This window comes from Centropristis striata, chromosome 3 (genome assembly GCF_030273125.1).
Source record: "Centropristis striata isolate RG_2023a ecotype Rhode Island chromosome 3, C.striata_1.0, whole genome shotgun sequence".
Taxonomy (NCBI): Eukaryota; Metazoa; Chordata; class Actinopteri; order Perciformes; family Serranidae; genus Centropristis; species Centropristis striata.
The window spans coordinates 29,138,304-29,152,922 of NC_081519.1; positions in this window are offsets into that span (position 1 = coordinate 29,138,304).

Sequence of the window (14,619 nt, forward strand, 5' to 3'; positions counted from 1 at the left end):
TGAATGGGCCTAGCAGGAGAAAAGAAAAACACCACAATGACAAAGAGAGACAAAGCAACTACAAAGAGACATACAATACTTAGATTCTCCAATTAATAAAAGGTCATTTTGAAAGGCAAGAGACAGAGAAAGTTGACTTTACCCTCTTTGTTAGTGGTATAAATATTATGAGTCACCACTGTAATAACAAACATATAAGGAATCACTTTTTCAGGAAAAGGAAAATTACGCCTAGAGGAAAATTTGTATGGTCCTCCTTTTTCTGACATTAACTGGAAAGCAACATGGCTCCTTCCACATAAATATGCTATCTCCAATTAAATTAAAGAAGTTCAATATGAAATTATACATAACATTTATCACACTTACAAATGTCTGTCAAAATTTGTCAATATTGATGTTAATTGTGTATTTTGTAATGCTGAAGTGGAAACAATCAGACACCTTTTTGTTGAATATCATTTTTCCCAGATGTTTTGGAAAAAAATGGAAGTTTACATCACCTCACATTCCAACCTACAAATTAATTTGAAAGCCATAGATAGACTTTTATATTATAGCAATAAAGATTCAAAATTCAACACTTAATTAATTTGATTATTCTAATGGCGGAATTCCACACACATAAAGCCAAACTTTCCAAAGGTTGAAATTGAATTCAACAACTACCTTGAATGTATCAAAATAATTGATAACAAATGTATACATACTGTAAACATAATTCAAGAAATATTGAGAAATTTAATGTCATGCCTTTTTCTTTTCCCCCCCTCTTTCCTTTTTATTTATTTTATTATTCTGTTTAATTTATGCCTATTCTGACTTATGCACTTCATTCACTTCGTCTCATATTTATTTATTTTCTCAATTTGTGATGCCAGACTTTGTTTTGTTCTACCCAAGATGAATGTTCTGACTGTAATTGGAACAATATCTCAATAAAGTTTTGAAAGAAAAAAAAGACATACAATAGTTAGAAAAGGTTATAAAATAACCCTCTAAAGACCACAAAAGGGAAAGAATAATAATTAAAATCGGATAGGAAATAAAAACAAAATGTGGTGCCTTTTGAAGGTATTCATTAAGTTATTTCTTTAACATCATGAATGTAAACAGGTGATGTGTAATGGTGGTGTTGGAAAGGAAGCAAGCGCACGGCCAGGAGAGGATTAATGCGTCGCAGGGCGTTTTATTTAGCGACCAGGGGTGGAGAAGGAGCAGGCAGGGTGCCTGGGTTCAGCTGAGCCGACAGGCAGGCAGACTGGGGTGGCACACCTGGGCAGGTTCTGTGGGAAACACAGAGGATGAGGGTAAGGATTCATGCAGCAAGATTCTAACCAGACAAAGGAATTATTATATATAATATACTATGTCCAGAGATCTGAGCTTCAAGAGAGCGTCTGTGTTTAGGGACCAGTCCAACTTATTATCCAGGTATACACCTAGATACTTAGAACTTGGCACCACCTCCATGTCCACCCCACAGGTATTCACTGGTTGAAGGGGGGCTTGAACCTGCGGAAATCTGTTGGAAATCTATTGGGCCCCAGATGGGAATGCTCCTCTCCTGGTCCACTCTGCACTCACCATTACTACTGGCCAATGGTGGCGCTTCATCACCTGCTGCTGTCTCCTCCCAGAACTCTCTCTCTCTCTCTCTCTCTCTCTCTTTCTCTCTCTCTCTCTCTCTCTCTCTCTCTCTCAATCTGTGATTTGTGATTTTGGGCTATATAAATAAAATTGATTTGATTTGATTTGATCTGGGAATAAAGACTTTATAATCATGCCTCACCATTAACTTCATATTACTTTCCGAGGAAAAGTATTTTAAAGATTATATCATTAAAAAGACATTACCAGCTATTTTTTACACCCTTAATGGGAAACAGTGAAGTAAAATGATTAAATTTTTAAATAAACCTTATGTTTATTTGCTAATTGTTACCTAATTACTATGAAATTCAGGGACTTCACAGTGTTATAGGTGGAGTAAGGGGGATGAGGCAAGAAGCTGCTCTGCAGTCTGGTGGGCCTAGTAGAAGCACTAGGCTTTGTTATATTGGCTTCATATCAGAGGTAAATGGCTTTAAAGGGGTCCTTAATCCATTAAAATGAATTAGGTCTCTTAATATCTTTCTAATTAAAAGCAATTGCGAGTTTGGTTTGAAACAGAAATAAATTAATCCCTTTGCATTCTGAGCCTATTTTGGCCGTTTTTAATACTTCTGATTTTGCCCTTTATGAACCACATAAAAAAGTTAACTATACCCATATTTGGTATCCATTTTTTCTTCATCTATATGATCTGACAGATATTTTCTCACTTTGACCTACTTGAGTCCAAAAATCATGAAATTCGAGTTGAAAAAATATATTATTTACTTCAATAAAAACCACAAAAATGCTCAATGAACTGTTTTGGAACTTGAAAATGTAAACTTAGGATACAAATATGAACATATACGAAGATACAATTTAATATAATAAAACTATATACAAAAAAGTCTCATAAAACATCTATATTGATAGGCTTTTTTCCTTGTTAGCTGCAACTCTTTAAAACAAACTATGTGCAAAATTACACAGAGAGCTACACCAATGCTCAAATATATATATCAAATTAAAACTATCATATCTTTGGTTTAACATGACCTAGGAATGTCAAACAAATACTGGGAGAAAGTTCCATGTCTGTACTTTGGAGTGAAGTTGATAGCAGCGATCCATGTGACCTAGTTTTTTTTTTGTTAAACATCTGATCAGGACGGCACGATCAAAGACCCCAGAGGGTTAATGGGAATAGCTCTGCCTGCCAATTTAGAAATCAGACCCTTTTTCTGAAAAAGGTCCTACATTCCCCACTGTTGCCGGGTGAGGGTTAGGTTTGGATTAAAACGCAGCACTCTTAGAGAGTGCTACGGAGGGCACAGGCACAGGAAGATAATATAGACAAAATCTTTTTTAGAGGTTCCTTCAAAAGAGGGATTTTCTTTAATAAAAGCTATTAAAAAGGTGTCTCTTATCTATAAAATAGTTAAAAGAGTGGTTTTAAAAGATGGAGGCAGGAGATCCGGGCGGAGGTTGAGGGAGCAATTCATTTCTTTTGGTCAATTAAAATTAATTTAAAGTTAAATAATAAAAGTGATTTTTTTTTCGAGTTGTTCCGGTTAGTTACCCGGAGGAGTAAGAAGTACGTTCCCCACTGTTGCAGGGTTAGGGTTAGCTCGAGAGCTGCAGGTTTGCCACCCCTGACCTAATCTTTCCTCGTCCTATGTGCCATGGAATTTGGCAGTAATGGTGGAAAAAGGAACAGACTGGGGAACATAGGACCCTTTTTGGGAAAAGCAGAGAAAAGGGTCCTATGTTCCCCAGTCTCATACAAAGAGGGGAACATAGGACCCGGGGAACATAGACACGCTCCCCAGCATCGGCACAAAAACATTGCTTACGATGTTTGTCCCGCACACACCACATATGAAAAGCAAACTTATCATGAACACAGTTTGATACATGTGGAAGTAAATTGTGTAGGTATGTTTCTAGGTTCAGGAGTACGCCATCTTTCATTATGAAAGCTGTGCAGTTTTTTAAACATGATGCACCAATTGATTGCCACAACATTAGAGCGTGTTTGAATTTTACCAATGACGAGGTCCTACCTGTGAATAAAGCTTATATTCAATTCAATTCAACTTTATTTATAGAGCGCATTTTATGCACAAGGCAGACTCAATGTGCTTCACAATGTATACACATAATTACAGTTAAAAAAAAACAACAACAACAAAAAACACAGAAAAAACAAACAAAAATCGATTACAAATTAATTGAAGAGTGCAGGTAGACAAGCTATTCCATATTCACCACATATACACTTACTTACTCACACATGTGCACCCACTCCCACAACCACACATGCACACAATTCAACCAAATGCTGTAGAGAAAAGATAGGTTTTTAATCTGTTTTTAAAAATGGCTACTGATGTGGCAAGTTTAACTGTGTCAGGCAGGGTGTTCCACTTTCGCGGGGCATAAATACTAAAAGCTGCTTCTCCTTCTTTGGATCTGGTGTGAGGGATGAGTAAGTTGCCACTGCCTGTTGACCAAAGTGTTCTTGCTGGGGTGTAGGTGATGAGCATATCTGTGATGTACTGAGTTGCAAGGCCGTGTAGTGCTTTATAAACCAGGAGCAGTATTTTGAAATCAATTCTTATTCTAACGGGTAACCAGTGCAAAGATTTAAGAACGGGTGTGATGTGTTGATATTTCTTGGTGCCAGTGAGAATGCGCGCTGTAGCATACCCTCCGAAAGATGGTGGACCCGACTGATAGTTTTCACAATGTTTATTTCCATACAAGCTCCTTATTAAGTCCGTAAATCAAAGTGAAACCAACGTGAGAACTGTAGTACAGAAAATAAAGAAAATACAGTTACATTCCGTTCCCACTACTGTATACACAAAAGCAATACACAACAACAGCAGGTACACAAAGTTAGCTTAACATAGTTTTCCAATACAAAAATAAATATGACCACTAAACACTCTACCTTGTGCCTCCTCGGGGGTTGCTATTATAGTCAGCCTTCGCCGTTTTATTCTTGTGTTACCGTCACAGCTTTATTTTCCTTTTGTTACCTTTATTTACTTAAGCCTTTACTGCCTTTACTGTCAGCTCGTACCGTTGCAATTGCTTGGTTTTACCCATAGACTGTATGGTTTTACCCTATGGTTTTACCGCAAGACACAATACCGCCAGGAAGTAGGAAGAGGTTTAGCGATCCTTCAAAACAAAAGCTCTTTACAAAACAAAAGCTCATTACTAACATTAGCTCAAAAATGAACAATAGGCACATAAAAAACAGATGAATTACATTTTTACCATGAACTTAAATCATGAATAATATTTTTATATCTAAATCATGTTAGAATGTATTTTAAATACACTTTTTAAGGACTTTTTAGCTTTTTTAACCCATAAAACAAACACAAGCTGCCCTCTGGTGGACAAAACGAGAAACAGCATTTCACAAACCAAAAAGTGGTTAGTTACACTCCCACCAAAATTATGAGCATCACACATTAACTGATGTGAGCTGAGAATAATTTTCTCATTAAGAGTGTCTTTGTCCTTTTGTAGCCACAGCTTAAGAAGCTTCAAACAGAAGAACTAACTTCTGAACTGGGCGTTCCAACACTGAAGGTTTTGCAAGACGCTCACCTTTCTTGCTCAGATTTTGATCTCCTACAGAGATTTTCACTCTCCTTACCAGTCCATCCTTGCCGCTGACAGTTTCTATGACTCTTGCAAGTTTCCATTCACCTCTGTGTAACAGTTCATCTTTGTCCATGACTATATCACCCACCATTAGATTTGTCTTTGGCGTGTGCCACCGCTGCCTTGTGGTGATATTGTGCAGATATTCTCGTTTCCATCTACACCAGAACTGTTCAACTAAGAACTGTACACGACGCCATCTCTTTGCTCCATATAGGTTCTCTTTAGGGAACGTGCCTGATGGAGGGAGTGCTGTGGTGGACTTCATGTTGATGAGGTGATTGGGGGTGAGAGGTTCGAGACTGTCAGGGCAGTTCAAGTTGTCTACAGTGAGGGGTCGACTGTTAACTATGGCCATAGCTTCGTACAGTACAGTCCTTAATGGAGCATCATTGGGCCTCATTCATGAAACGTGAGCAGAACGAATTTGTGTGTAAACCGTTCGCAGACGGAAATTTACGTGCATCTCCGCATTCATCAATATTTTAGTAGCTCCGATCTTTTCGTAGCTACTAACAAAATCTACACATGCTGCTGACCACACGTAGTGCTTGTGTAAATTTAAGAACGCATATAAATAATGCTCATCACTGTTGGAAATTACAATTTTAATTCATAATGCGTTCTGTTATGTACACAATACGCAGATGCCTTTGAAACATGTGATATAAACATGACAAACGATTAAAAATATAACATATTTAGTTAAATTAGTTGGCAATTGGCGGCATTAAGATTCAGATTAAACTCATAATTGTGAATTATCTATGTAAATTGACGCATTCTGCCTGCAGTTCTCAGAGGTATCATTAAATTAATGCCAGAGTATATCCAATTTCCATACGGCGCACAACGGCAGACAGAAGTAATGCAGGGGTTCAGCCCAGTTGCAAACATGCCAGGTGTTATCGGTGCCATAGACTGCACACACGTACGCATCAAGGCTCCATCCGGTGATGCATTTGCTTACATTAACCGGAAAAACTTTCATTCCGTGAATGTGCAACTGATCTGTGACGCAAAGTGTGTGTTGTTAAACGTTGTGGCACGGTGGCCCGGTGGGACGCATGACGCATTCATCCTGCGTAATTGCGCAGTTGGCACGCGTTTGGAGGATGGAGCTGTGAGAGACGGCTGGCTCATTGGTAAGAATATAGCCTGCATAATCACATGTGTGTGTTATATATGGACTTACCTTTCTATATCCATAGGGGATAGGGGTTACCCACTGACGCCGTGGCTTATGACCCCACTGGCCAGCCCGCAGACACCACAGGAGCATACAATGAGGCGCACGCGGCTACTCGGGCCGTTGTAGAGCGCAACAACAGGGTATTTGGACTCTGAGCGTCCTCCTCCTGTGGAAGATGTACTTTTTTTGTGTGCGCTAATGCGTTTCTTTGCGTCAAGTTTAATGTCAAACCATTTACGTTTAACCTCGGACGTAGTTCTTTGCACTACAGAAACCACATTTACTGCGTCCGTCACCTCCCTCCACGCTTTCGCTTTGCCTGTCCCTGTCACACCACTACTAACAGATGAAAATAAAAACATTTTTTTGGACTCCACTTGTCCCAAAATAACTTCAATCTCCGCTTCGGAAAAATTCTTTTTTCTTTCTCGTTCTTTTTTTCTTTGTGCCATGACTGACAGGTTGACAGGATGCCTCTACACACCTCCTTATATGGTGGTCATTAGCAATTCATGGGCGGGGTTCATGCTAATTGCTGATTATCGGGAGCGCGCTGCCACCTTACGATGGATTGGCATTCATGATCATACACACGTGTTTACGATCAGATCTGAGTTTCCCGCGGCGTTCATGAATCCGGAGTAGGTTTTTAGTAGCGTAGGCTTTTATGTGCAAATCTACGCACAAATCTACTAACGTTTCATGAATGAGGCCCATTGAGTCTGCCTTGAGAAAGAGACAGAGTGGAGCTCAGAACACCTTTGACAGTCTTTATCTGGCGCTCCCACACGCCTCCTGCATGACTGGAACGAGGTGCATTCATCACAAAGTCCCACTGTTTTTGTGACAGGAATGTGCTCAGTCTCTGTGTGTCAAGCTCTTGTAAAGCTACCTTGAATTCATTCTTCGCACCAACAAAATTGGTGCCTTGGTCGCACTGAATCTGGCGAACTGAACCTCAAATAGCAATGAAACACCGCAGGGCGTTGATGAAGGTGTCAGTGGACATATCCTCCAACATCTCGATGTGAATAGCTCGTGAGTAGAAACAGGTGAAGAGCAGGCCGTACCGTTTATGCTGTTTTCTTCCTTGTGTGGTCACGAGAGGGCCAAAGCAATCCATCCCACAGTATGTAAATGGAGGGGAGGGTTCAACGCGTCCCACAGGTAAGTCACTCATCTTCTGACCCTCTGTAGCTCTCCTGAGCTTACAACAGATCACACACTGAAGGATGTATGATGTTACTGCTCGGATCATTCCAGGAATCCAATATCCGCTGGCTCTGATTTCATTTATTGTGAATCCTTTTCCTTGATGTTTTGTCTTTTCATGGTTGTGAGCGATGATTAACTTTGTCACATGGTGCTCTTTAGGAATGACAATTGGATGCTTGAAGGAGTCAGTGAGTGACGAGTGGCGGAGTTGTCCTCCCACCTTGAGGAGACCGTCTGTGTCAAGGAAAGCATCAAGGTGGTGTAACTTGTTGCAACGCTGTAGTTGATTACCTTTGCTCAATAATTTGATTTCCTCTTCATATGCTTGTCTTTGCAGGTCCCGGATTATGACACGCTCAGCACTTTCTCTTTCGCTCACTGTTGAAAGGTCATGTGATGTGATCTTTTTAGCTCGTCGAAGCAGACGGGCTACAGCTCTGGTAGCTCGGGACCATGATGAGAACTTGGACAGACGGTCGACAAGACTCATTATTTCTGTGGTTTTTGTATGCAGGGCTTGTGCCTTTTTGACTTCTGGATCTCCGATGCACAGGTCTGGCACTGCATCATTTTCCATAGGTAACTCCTTCTCCCATAAAAATATGGGACCTGTGAACCAGTCAGAGGTGAGTAGTTCATTTACAGTTTTACCTCGGGATGCTCCATCTGCTGGATTCTCAGCTGTAGGGACGTAGCGCCATTGCTGCGGGTTTGTACAGTGGCGGATCTTCTGGACCCGGTTGGCTACAAAGGTGTGAAACCGCCGTGCATCGTTATTTATGTAGCCTAACACCACCTTTGAATCAGTCCAAAAGTATTCTTTCACATCAACAATTCTTAATTCTTCTCGTAGCATGTTACTGATGGAGACTGAAACCACTGCTACAGTTAATTCGAGCCGAGGTATTGTAGTCACTTTTGTTGGAGAAACACGGGCCTTTCCAATCACTAATGAGCAGTGAATCTCTCCTTTCTTGTTCTTTACTCTCAGATAAGAGCATTGCCCGTATCCGCTGGTGCTTGCATCTCAGAAGTGATGTAATTCACTTTCAACAACTTCTCCAAAGTCAGCAGGTAAGTAACAGCGAGTGATGTTTACCTTTTGTAGGTTGGTGAAATCACGTTGCCAACTCTCCCACCGTGGCTTTAGCCTCTCTGGCAGGGGGTCGTCCCAACCAATGCCCTGGTTGCACATCTCTTGGAGGATTCTCTTTCCATTGAGGACATATGGTGCGAGAAAGCCGAGAGGGTCATATATGGAAGCGACGGTAGATAATATGCCTCTCTGTGTGGCTGGTTGGTCCTTTAAGGTGTTGTTGAATCTGAAGCTGTCCTCTTTAATACTCGCTCCAGTGTGTCTTTGAAGGTTAAGTCTTTTGTTTTTGCCTCTGCTGCACACTCTGATGAGGGAAGGCTCTGTAACACAGTGTGGTTGTTTGATACAAATTTGTGGAGGCGGAGACCACCTTTGCTGCATATCTCCCTTGCCTCTTGAGCCAACTGAATGGCTTTTTCCACCTTGTCTGTACTTGTCACTCCGTCGTCGACATAAAAGTCTTTTGCCACGAATTGGGATCCTGCTGGGTGTGAGTGGCTCTGTTCTTTGGCTAGATATTTTAACCCATAGTTTGCACACCCAGGGGATGACACTGCACCGAAAAGGTGTACTTTCATGCGGTACTCCTGTGGTTGTGTTGTAGTATCTCCATCCTTCCACCAGAGGAATCGGAGGTAGTTGCGGTCTTCCTCTTGGACATGAAATTAGTGAAACATTTTTTCTATGTCACAAAGAAGAGCGATGGGATGCCGTCTGAACCTTATGAGAATGCCTGTTAGGTTGTTGATCATGTCTGGCCCTGGGAGCAAGTGTTCATTTAAGCTTGTGTCGCAGTATTTTGCCGAGCAATCAAACACAACACGTAGCTTGTCGGGCTTCTGAGGGTGATATATGCCATGATGTGGAATATACCACCGCTCACCTTGAGTTCCATCAGAAGGCACCTCTTCCACATCACCTCTCTCTATGATTTCTTTCATGTATGTTGTGTAGTCTCTTTTGTATTTCTCATCCCTGCTAAACTTTCGTCGAAGGTGACTGAGCCTGATTTCAGCAAGCTTTTTGTTATCAGGTAGGGAGGGCCGTTTCTTAAAAGGAAGAGGCATCTCGTAATCTCCCTGGGCATTTTTCTTTATACCATCTTTGAGTTGGCTCAGGAACATGAGGTCCTCTTGTGAGACAGTTTTGTCATCTCCTTTTGTGTCCTTAAAGTCTGACTCCAGGACACTTATTACATCCACTGGCGTTACTGGAGGAATTTCCTTGACCGTGACTCTGTGACACACACTGAACTGTCTTTCATCGAGGCCGGGTGTAGAGCAGCCCACAATGCTCCATCCCAAGTCTGTAAGGACGGCATAGGGCTCGTTGTCTGCTCCATCAATCATTTGTGTGGGTTTTATAGCTCTTGGACAGTTATACCCAATTAGGAGTCCCACATCACAGCTGAGGAGAGGTGGTACCTGATCTGCGATTGCTGTTAGGTGAGGCCATTGTTTCGCTGTTTGATGGGTGGGTATGTTATCACGGTTCATGGGGATACAGTCTTTTGTGTATGAAGGAGGGAGATCAATGTAGATGCCTGAATTATAGCCTCTGACACGGAGCCCCTCTACTCTTTCACTTTTCATTACCATGCTCTCTCCCAACATAGTAGTGAGTTTCAGTTGTACAGGAAAAGTGTTTGGCTGTAATTCATCACTTACTTCTCTCACAATGAAGGTGCTGTCGCTCTGGGTGTCCAGCAGTGCATAGACGAGCTGCTCTTTGGACGGCTGCGTTGCAGAGGAGATCCACACAGGGACGATCATGGAGGTGCTGTATGACTGACCCTCTTTAGTGACACAGAGTGGGCTCGCTGTCACAAGTTCAGTTGTGCAGTTTGAAGCTGTGTTCACGTTAGCTGTAGATTTCCTTCTTTCCATCATTGCAGGTTTGTCTTTCTCCTCATGCCCTTTGTAATTTTCATCATGTAGACAAGTGGGGTGCCTTCCTTTACACAGCTCACAAGAATGACGGTGACGACATTCTTTGGCACTGTGACCTGGTTTGACACATCCATAGCACAGTTTATTGTCTTTTATGAATGTTCGTCTTTCTTCAAGGGACTTGTCTTTGAATTTTGTGCACTTGGACAGTTGATGCTTGTCATCTTTGCACCACATGCAGGGAGGCTTTTCTTTTTCATAACTTGACCTTGTGTTTTCAGTGTTTGCATTTGTTTGAGTGCTGAAGACACTTACTTTGTTTCCCTTTGCTTCATTTGTGCTTCTTTTGACATAGGATGAGCTGGATGAGTGTAGAGCATGCAGGGAGGTGATTGGATTACATGCTATCTCTGCTTCTACTGACACAAAAGTGGCGAAATCTTCAAAGGTGGGGAAGTCTCTACCTTCCATGAGAGCGATGGAGACTTGGCGATTCCAGCGTGCTGCTAGCCAATCTGGGACTTTCTGTGTCAGCTTTTGATTCTCCTCACAATCGTTCAATATTTCTAAACCTCTCACGTGAGGCATAGCTTGGAGACAGGCATTTAGGAAGTCAGAGAAGGCCCTTTACCCTTCAGCGTCTTTGGTTTGCACTTTCGGCCATTTTGACAGCTTGTCCCTGAAAGCCCTTTGAATGACAAATGGCTGCCCATAGCGTTGGTTGAGCTTGTTCCATGCATCTCTGTATGCTTCATCATCATCTCGATAAAAGGTGCCTTCAATACATTTGTGAGCGGGGCCACTGACATGTTTCTTGAGATAATAAAGTTTGTCGGCTGATGAGATGCCCTTTCTGTCTATCAGTGACATGAATGAAGCTCTCCATTCAATGTAGTGGATAGGGTCTCATCCAAACACTGTGGGCATTGGCATGGGGAGTCTGTTAATGGTTATGCTGTCTTGTATTGCTTGAGCTAAAGAGGAGATGTCAATGGGGGGGTTTGGGGGGACTAGGGAAGGGCTTTGGTGATGCACAAAGGGAATGGGAGGGCTTTGCCTGTTGTATCTGTTGTCTTGTTGCTGTGTAGGCAGATTGTTGTCTTGTTGTTGTAAGGGTTGACTGCCAGTTTCCTGTCTGATTTGTGTGTCGTAGCTTTCCAGTCTGGCAAGTGCTACTTTTCTGTCCCTTTCTGCTTGCAAACGCTCTAATTCAGACTCCATCATCCTTATTTTTTCCTTTTGCTTTCTTTCTTCCTCCATTAGTTTACATTGAGCCTCCTTTGCAGCAAGCTCTGCGACTGCTTCAGCTCTCTTCGCGGCCATGACTGATGTTTCAGAGAAGTGACTTTTGGCTGACTGAGAAGCAGTCCCGTATATGGAGTGGGCATAGTTATGGGCATGGAGCTCACGGAGTTTCCGTTTTTCACGCTCTGCATCAAAGACCTCGTCTATTCCGGACAAGCGTTCATTAATTATTCTCATAATGTCTTGAGTGACTGCCACTGGCACTCTGTCTTATTTCGTTATACATTTTCAAGATGTCATCCCTTCCGTTTTCAACAGTGTCTGCCACTTTAGCTAGCTCCTCATCTGATGTGTTTTGCTTTAGGCTTTCTTTTGTTGATCTAAGTTGAGTTTTCCATTGTTCATAAAGACTAAGTAGTCTCCTTTCCTTTTTACTTTGTTCTTCCTTTTGATAGGCAAGAAACTTCTCTGTGGGTACACTTTTGCGTTCTGAATGACGTGGTGTTTTTATTTCTTCAGCTTCATTCATTGGTTGAGGCTCAAATAGTGTATATTTGCTTTTATTTAGCTCCCGTAATTCCTGCCATGACAAGTTTTCTTCATCCCTTTGATTTAATAAGCCTCTATTTTCTTCGATTTCTGTATGAAGATTATTTATCTGTTCATTTAAGGCATCCATTTTAACTGTATTTGCAGTCTTTACCGTCCCTTGAGCCATCACTTTACCACACGATGTTGCAGAGTAGCTCCGTGCTGTGTTGCTTGACCGTGGAGTTCACAGACGGAGCGGCAATGCATGTGGTAATTTGTAGCTGGTCCCTTGCTGGGTGAAGTTCTCACTGTAGCATACCCTCCGAAAGATGGTGGACCCGACTGATGGTTTTCACAATGTTTATTTCCATACAAGCTCCTTAGTAAGTCCGTAAATCAAAGTGAAACCAACGTGAGAACTGTAGTACAGAAAATAAAGAAAATACAGTTACATTCCGTTCCCACTACTGTATACACAAAGCAATACACAACAACAGCAGGTACGCAAAGTTAGCTTAACATAGTTTTCCAACACAAAAATAAATATGACCACTAAACACTCTACCTTGTGCCTCCTCGGGAGGTTGCTATTATAGTCAGCCTTCGCCGTTTTATTCTTGTGTTACCGTCACGGCTTTATTTTCCTTTTGTTACCTTTATTTACTTAAGCCTTTACTGCCTTTACTGTCAGCTCGTACCGTTGCAATTGCTTGGTTTTACCGCAAGACACAATACCGCCAGGAAGTAGGAAGAGATTTAGCGATCCTTCAAAACAAAAGCTCTTTACAAAACAAAAGCTCATTACTAACATTAGCTCAAAAATGAACAATAGGCACATAAAAAACAGATGAATTACATTTTTACCATGAACTTAAACCATGAATAATATTTTTATATCCAAATCATGTTAGAATGTATTTTAAATACACTTTTTAAGGACTTTTTTTTAGCTTTTTAAACCCATAAAACAAACACAAGCTGCCCTCTGGTGGACAAAACGAGAAACAGCATTTCACAAACCAAAAAGTGGTTAGTTACACGCGCAGCTACATTTTGAATTAGTTGTAACCTTTGAATGCTTGATTTGGAGATTCCAGTGAATAAACCATTACAGTAATCTAGTGTACTTGTTATAAATGCGTGGATTATTTTTTCTGAGTCGGATTTTGACAGAAAGCCTCTCAATTTAGAGATATTTTTGAGATGGTAGAAAGATGATCTGGTGATGTGGTTGATATGACTTCTGAAATTTAAATTGCTGTCGATAATTACACCCAGATTCCTTGCTTCAGTTTTGCTGTCAAGGGAGAGAGAGTTGAGGTGTGCTGCAATTTTCAGTCTATGAGCCTGTGCACCAAAGATGAGTATTTCTGTTTTGTCTTTGTTTAGTTGTAAAAAATTTTGTGACATCCATTGATTAATGTCTTTGATACACTGAGTGAGGGATGTTATAGGTGATAGGTCATCGGGGTGTAGTGAAATGTAAAGTTGTGAATCATCTGCATAATTATGATAACTAATTTTATGTTTGCGTATGACATGTGAGAGTGGAAGCATGTAGAGATTAAACAGTAGTGGTCCTAGAATTGACCCTTGTGGTACCCCGCATGTAATGTTCATTTTGTTTGAATGAAATTCACCGATGGAGATGTAAAACTGTCTGTCCTGAAGGTAGGTTCTGAACCAGTATAGAACTGGGCCCGATAAACCAACCCACCTTTCAAGTCTTTCCAGTAAGATATTGTGGTCAATGGTGTCGAATGCAGAGCTAAGGTCGAGTAGAACAAGAATAGACATTTTTTTGGAGTCTGTGTTTATATGTAGATCATTTAGGATTTTAATAAGTGCTGTTTCTGTGCTATGGTGGGGACGGAATCCAGACTGATACGTATCTAAGAGGCTATTTGATGCTAGATAATTCTTGAGCTGAATGTAAACTGTTTTTTCAAGTATTTTACTGAGGAATGGTAGGTTGGAGATGGGCCTGTAATTTGCAATGACACTTTGATCCAGATTGTTTTTCTTCAGAAGTGGTTTGATGACAGCTGTTTTTAGTGATGTGGGAAATATACCTGACTGAAGAGACGTGGTAATGATATGTAAAACCTCTGGTGCTAAGCAGTTAAAAACATTTTTGAAAAATGCAGTTGGGAGAGGATCCAGGCAGCAGG